This window comes from Sus scrofa, chromosome 1 (assembly GCF_000003025.6).
Source record: "Sus scrofa isolate TJ Tabasco breed Duroc chromosome 1, Sscrofa11.1, whole genome shotgun sequence".
NCBI lineage: Eukaryota > Metazoa > Chordata > Mammalia > Artiodactyla > Suidae > Sus > Sus scrofa.
In genome coordinates, this window is record NC_010443.5 from 62,725,320 (window position 1) to 62,733,232 (window position 7,913).

At 35.1% G+C, this 7,913-nt stretch overlaps 1 pseudogene; it reads left to right on the top strand.

The window, feature by feature from the left end:
* LOC110256960 lies at positions 4,120-5,649 on the top strand (annotated as a pseudogene).

The window sequence follows — 7,913 nt, forward strand, 5'->3', positions numbered from 1 at the left end:
TGTAAAAAAGTTAAATTTTATTATTCAAGATAAGGCCATGAAACACATCAGAAATTTAACAGAAATATGTCAAAAAAACTACAGCAGAAGTTTAACAGGAAAACAGTCTGGTGCACCAAAATATTTTTATTGATAGTATAAATTTGTTCATAGCATTACATGTATAAGTTCCTGATGTCTTGGAAGAGATGGAAAGCTTCAGTTTTTACCAACCACAGAAAATTTTTATTGTTGTTGCTATTGTTTTTTCCCTCTTTAATATTGAGATAAGACTAGTAACTTGAGAAAGTGGTCAAATTTTTGGCCAATGAAAAAGGTACAAGAGAGAGAACACAGAAAAAAAGTCTATAATTAAGCTGTAGTAGTTTAAAAATACTTGAATACAGCTTGATCATAAATCATTACTTTAACTCAAGCAACAGGAATGCAATGAATAGCATTTCAGAAACTAATCTTCTAAGGGACTGGAGTAGTGCACAGATTAATCTATCTGTCTTTGATGAAACTGAGTACAGATACCTCCAATTTCATAAATGTTAGATGTTTCAGGGTAAATTAGACAAGATCACTGGTTAATTACTATTGTCAAATTTCTTCTTTAAAAAATCAGCTGTTATTAATTTCTATTGCTAAGAGCAGACTAGACAAACTGATACCTGATTGCATTAACTATAATTACTCAGAGAATTATTCTGTATAAATTTCATGTTTATTTCATCAATACAAAATACATTTTTCTTTTTTATGCTGATGATCAGAGGGCTCTTTCTCAAAAATGGGTCTCGATAAAAATAAAATAAAAATTGGCACGCTAGAATTGATTCATCCTCCCAGTGTAGCAGGGAGGATGAATCAAAAGCTCTAAAAGACTTCAAAGGGGTTTTTAAATTAATCAGTTATTTGTATCATAAAAATCAGTACCTGTCTGAAATAATATTTTCCTTCTAAAAGGTATAAAGGGAAACATGGAGCTAACCATAAAGTTCTATAGTCCTATTATAGGTATCAACTGATGTACATATTGCAAAAACTGATAATGATATATGTTTCCTTTTAAGGTTTTTATTTTTTTTCTAGCCTTTTCTGTGAGGATAGAAGGAACCCTGAGAACTTTATCATTCCAATATGGTATTTATTTTTCCCTGAAATATCACATGCCTTATACACATTTAACCAATAAATGTCACTTAATATAAAATGAGATTATAAATCAGTTGAATCCTTCTCCTTTAACATTTGCTCTACAGTCAATAAATATTTATTGACCCTTTATGGTAGCCACTGTTCTTCAGAAACATCTTTTGAAAGGGGACTAAACATTGAATTGCTTACATTTGGTTTATCCTTTCTCCTTTCCTTTATTAACTCAGTCCTTAGTTTATGGTTCACAAAAAGTAATGATAATCCCAACAAAATCATTTTGTAAGCCTCATGATTCTGATATGATAATGGCAGCCACCAAAATGTAAAGTTATCTACATATCCTCTGAAAGGATATGTATCACATAAGTAAATACCTTTCTAAGCCATCCCTATGGCATTATTATTTGTCAGAGAATGCTAACCATAATATGTACATAGAATATCAGCTAAAGAGCAGACAGAGGCTGTGTGGAAAAGGTAGAGGCCAGAAAGGTACCTAGTGGTTGATGGAACACAGAGAGAGAAAAAAAAAATTGAAAGCTTTACTTTGAATGGGAAACACTGAGAAGTCTGAGACATCAGTGTCAATACACTGAGAATCTAAATGAAGCAGTACAAAGTGCACAGGATCAGGGAGGCACTCTTAACTTGAAAGGGAAGATTTTAGATCTCCATCAATCTTCACTCACAGTTTGTTGTGTTGTGGTTGTTTTAGGTAGCTTTACCAAACAATACAAAACTTTTTTTCCTGTTCATATGCATCATTAGTTAAACTATTGCCATAATATTTGTAGAGAAGAAAATATTAATTGATGTGCATTAAGAATTGTGAATTAGTAGCTAAGTTACTTTGAGTCACTAATGGAAGCTCTTAATGTTCAAGCCATTTGTACCATATTAGAAATGACCCTTTGACATTTCTTGTCCAAAAAGCCTTAGGTTTTTCTCTTTTAGTTTAATAACTATGGAAAATTATATTTGCTAAAGCTCAAAGCACTAACTATGCCTGGATTATTTAAATTGCATTCTCTGTGTACATAGGCTAATATACTAATTTTTCAACTTTATGTGTGGGAAGACATGTCATACATACATTTAGAAAACAATTTCTTTAACAATCTAATGAATTTCCAATTCCCTACCTGATTTCATTTATGAATATTTGAGTATCTTAAAGACTTTCCATTATAAATTTCCAGCATCCAACTCTGGCCATAATAAAACTAAGAAACTGTTTGTCATTTTTTGTTGTTGAACATCATAAGTCACTCTATTGGAAGAATGTCTAGTAACATCCCTACCCTCTTGCTTTATGTTGGGGACTTTCTATTCTGTGGTTTTGTAAAATTTATTAGGATTGGTACAAAGCTATAGCTGCTGGCCAGATTATTGATGAGAGCATATTTCTTCAGCTTAAATTTACCTACAATGAGAAATCTATATATATTCCTACCTGTATGTTTATTTTTAAATATTATTGAAGACAGTAATTGCCATAAATTTACACTGCAGACAAGAAAGTTCTTAAAATTATAGTAATGTCAATGTGGACTTTAGCAAATTCAGTTAGGCAGCAGAGTTCTTTACTTTATATTCCTTATGGTAGAAATATAAGTTTATCTTTTTTGTAAATAAGACCAAAAGATTCAATGGCTATTTTGGGGAGGGGGGATGTAAAAGAAAAATGATCTAGGTTTCATTTGCAACTTGAAAATCACTCTTAAATGTAAATCTAATTAGCAATATGGAGTTTCCATGGTGGTTCAGTGGTTAACAAATCCGACTAGTATCCATGAAGATATAGGTTTGATCTCTGGCCTCTCTGATTAAGGATCCGGCGTTGCTGTGAGCTGTGGTGTAGATTGCAGACACAGCTGGGATCCTGTGTTGCTGTGGCTGTAGGGTAGGCCAGCAGCTATAGCTCTGATTTGACCCCTAGCCTGGGAACCTCCATATGCGTCAGGTGTGGCCCTAAAAAGACAAATATATATGTATTTGTGACTCTTGTCAAGAATAATTTGCTTTTATGGTTATGAAATGAATATGGGAACAATAGAGTATTAGAGAAAAAATGTCAGTTATAAAAATTTCTGTAAAATATGAGTTTTTTTAAATACTGATTTCTGATAGACCAGCAAAAAATAATTACCTATTTTTTCATGTTAATTTTTCTAATTTTGAGACAATTTTATATGGCCTATTACTCATTGGATGTAATACCTTGGTTGGAAAAACATCCCCGAAAAGTAAGCATTAATGATACATGCAGATATGCTTTGGAGCTAGCGTGTACTTTAAAACTAAGCACAATTTATATTTGAACTGCTGATGCCCTTGAACTACAGACCACCAGAAACATACCAGTAATTGAACGAATTTGTTCTAATTGACTCTTTTCAATGACAGAGAAGGCACACTAAGGGAACTGTGGGACGTCTCAGTAAGAGGATGTTAGGATGACCTGTCATAGGATCATCCTGCAAGGTGATTTGGGAGAGGGATCATAGGGTATTGGGGCTTTGATCTGGAGTGGATGCTGTCAGAAAGCAGAGGTGATAATTCTCTAGAAGTAGAGAAGAATAGAGCAAAGCTTATGCTATGATTAATAACAAGGCAGAAATTACTCACATTAGCCAGGACAGGGGGACCTTTCGTCATTTTAATGGCTTGAATGGTATTTGGGGTTTTGTTTGTGTTCATATACAATTATACATTGATCATGTGTTTGCCTTGATCTGTCATGGTAATACGGTGACCTTCCTTGTGACATTGCTAATATTAAACTAGAAAACATTACATCCCAGCTGTGAGTGCCAGGCGGGATCCCTTCTGGCAGAATCTGTTCTTTGCTTTCTTAGAAAAAATTGCTTTACTGCAAAGACTCTTTAATACTCCAAGTGATATGTTTGAGTAATTAAAAATGTTGTCATAATCATCACTTAACATCTTTCAATTATCTGGTATGCTTTTCATACTCTTTTGTAAGAATTTTCTTTGCATAATTTACACAGTATAAAGATTTTAAAACATTAATTACTAATTTTATTTATAAAGAAGAATTTGCATGCAGTAAAATATTAACAGTGTTATTTATGTATGAGTGGCACTCACCTGCCATAAAATTGATTGCATGTATTAAATGAATCATACGTTTTGACATATGTGATTAACTATTAGATAATCTCCACAAGTAATACAAAACACCCTTCATTTGCATAAGTACAATAATTGTATTTTTAAAATATTTTTAAAAGAAGATCATTTTCCTTTTCTGGTAAGTCGCCTAAGTTGAACTCTAAAAATGGTTTGCTTTTCACTTGACCCAGAAAAATCCCACAAAATCATGCAGATCAGAGGTTCAAATCTTCGTGTTTACTTTAAGAACACTCGTGAAACTACCCATTTAGGGTGTATATATATGTTGTCCTTCCAATGGGAGAGTTGGTAGGTGTGTCCAGGTCAAACAGTGGGGTTGGACACAGGGTTGGTACCTGAAAAAGAATGCACAATTTTTATCACACGTGCTAAAAAATACACTGGGTAATGCTGAACTTAGGGCTTAGATGTAGATTCTCTGGTCATTGAGTACATCCAGGTGAAAAAAGCCCCAAGATGCAGAATAGGACCAATCCTGGTCAGATCAACCCTTACATGAGTTCTCCCTACCACATTGAGTTGATCCTTACTGAAAAAGAGCAGATTGTTCCTAAGCCAGAAGAGGAGGTTGCATAGAAGAAAAAGATATCCCAGAAGAAACTAAAGAAACAAAAACTTATGGCACAGGAATAAATTCCAGACACACACACACACACAAAATACAAATAGAAGTTTTTTTAAAATAAAGGTATCCAGCTAAAAAATATTACCATATTGATTTTATTTTTTCTATCTTCTAGTTCTCATTTCTTGGGTTAATTTCTCTCTAACAAGATAGACTGGAAGGAATAGAGTCCCATATATGAAAATCACTGGAGAAATAAGTCAGCTGTATGAGCTGATAGTAGAAATTCACCCAGCCAGACAGCTAAGTTGAGAAAAATTTCAGTTTATCCTATTAGTTGTGAGTGTCAGAAATTGTCTTTGGCTGATTTTAGCAGAATAGGATTTTGGATAGTTCACACAAAATCATCTGGAATGCTGGAGAACCTGGCTCAGAAATTGGTCAGGACCAGGAGACTGAATAGTGGCCAAGTCCACTGAAAAATATTGTCAAAAGTCGGGGGGGACACCTGGAGAGGACATGATGCTACTGATGCTGAAGCCCAGGTGAAGCTGAGTATGTCTGGGCCCCAACTGTCATTCCCTCTAGACACTTTAAGCCCCACTGGAAAATCTGAAGCAGCTGGACCTGGAGATTCAATCATGCCACTGACTTAGCTGTCATCCACAACTATCTTGCTTATCTCCATCAAAGTTCAGGGCAGGAGCATGTGAGTAACTGAGTCTAGATTGAGTGGTCAGGCTCTGGCTTCAAAGGGCACTGGGTATTCTGGGTCTTTTGTGCTTCCAAACAAACTTTAAAATATTTTGTTCATGTTCTATGAAAACTGTCCTTGGTAATTTGATACGGACCACATTGAATCTGTAGATTGCCTTGGGTAATATAGTCATTTAGATAATATTAACTCTTCCAATCCATGAGCATGGTATATCTTTCCATCTATTTGTATCATCTTTGATTTCTTTCATCATGGTCTTATAGTTTTCAGAGTACAGGTCTTTTGACTCTTTAGGTAGGGTTTACTCCTAGGTATTTTATTCTTTTGGATGTGATGGTAAATGGGATTGCTTCCCTAATTTCTCTTTCTGATCTTTCACTGTTAGTGTATAGAAATGCCGTCGATTTCTGTGTAATAATTTTGTATCCTGCGACTTTGCCAAATTCGTGGATGAGCTCTAACAGTTTTCTGGTAGAGTCTTTAGGTATAGTATCATGTCATCTTCAAATAGTGATAGTTTTACTTCTTCCTTTCTAATTTGGATTCCTTTTATCTCTTTTACTTCTCTGATTGCTGTGGCTAGGACTTCCAAAATTATGTTGAATAGTAGTGGTGAGAGCAGACATCCTTGACTTGTTCCTGATCTCAGTGGGAATTCTTTCAGATTTTCACCATTGAGAATTATGTTTGCTGTGGGTTTATCATATATGGCCTTTATTGTGTTGAGGTAGGTTCCCATTATGCCCACTTTCTGAAGGCTTTTTATCAGAAATGGGTGTTGGATTTTGTCAGAGGATTTTTCCGCATCTATTGAGAGGATCATATGGTTTTTGTTCTTCAGTTTGTTAATGTGGTGTTGACATTGATTGACTTTCAGATATTGAAGAGCCCTTTTATCCCTGGGATAAATCCCACTTGATCATGATGTGCAATCCTTTTAAGGTATTGTTGGATTTGGTTGGCTAGTATTTTGAGGATTTTTGCATCTATGTTCATCAGTGAAATTGGCCTGTAGTTTTCTTTTTTGTGGTATCTTTGTCTGGTTTTGGTATCAGGGTGATGGTGGCCTCATAGAATGAGTTTGGGAGTATCCCTTTCTCTGCAATTTTTGGAAATAGTTTCCAAAGTATAGGTGTTACCTCTTCTCTAAATATTTGATAGAATTTGCCTGTGAAGCCATCTGGTCCTGGACTTTTGTCTGTTGGAAGTTTTTTAATCACAGTTTCAATTTCAGTTCTTGTGATTGGTCCATTCATCTTTTCTATTTCATCTTGGTTTAGTCTTGGAAGACTGAGAGCTGGAGGAATCAGGCTCCCAAACTTCGGATTATACTACAAACAACAGTCATCAAAACCGTATGGTACTGGCACAAAGACAGAAATATAGATCAGTGGAACAGGATAGAAAGCCCAGAATTAAACCCACACACCTACAGCCAACTAATCTGTGACAAATGAGGCAAGAATAGACAATGGAGAAAAGACAGACTTTTCAATAAGAGGTGCTGGGAAAACTGGACAGCCACATGGAAAAGAATGAAATTAGAACACTCCCTAACACCACACACAGAAATAAACTCAACATGGATTAAAGACCTAGATATAAGACCAGACACTATAAAACTCTTAGAGGAAAACATAGGCCAAACACTTTCTGACATAAATGACAGCAACATCTTCTCAGATTCACCTCTTAGAGTAATGACAGTAAAAGCAAAAATAAACAAATGGGACCTAATTAAATTTAAAAGTTTCTACACAGCAAAGGAAACCCTAAACAAAATGAAAAGACAACCCACAGAATGGCAGAAAATATTTGCAAGTGAATCAACTGACAAGGGATTAATCTCCAAAATTTATAAACACCTTCTGCAGCTCAATACCAAAAAACAACAAACAACCCCATCAAAAAATGGGTAGAAGATCTAAACAGACAGTTCTCCAAAGAAGACATATAGATGACCAAAAAACATATGAAAAGATGTTCAAAATCACTCATCATTAGAGAAATGCAAATCAAAACCACTATGAGGTACCACCTCACACCAGCCAGAATGGCCATCATCAAAAAGTCTACAAACAATAAGTGCTGGAGAGGGCGTGGAGAAAAAGGACCCCTATTACACTGTTGGTGGGATTGTAAATTGGTGCAACCACTGTGGAAAACAGCATGGAGATTCCTAGAAAACAAGCATAGAAATACCATTTGACCCAGCAGTCCCACTCCTGGTCATCTATCCAGAGAAAACCATGAATTGAAAAGACACATGTACTCCAATGTTCATTGCAGCACTATTTGCAATAGCCAAGACATGGAAACAACCTAAATGTC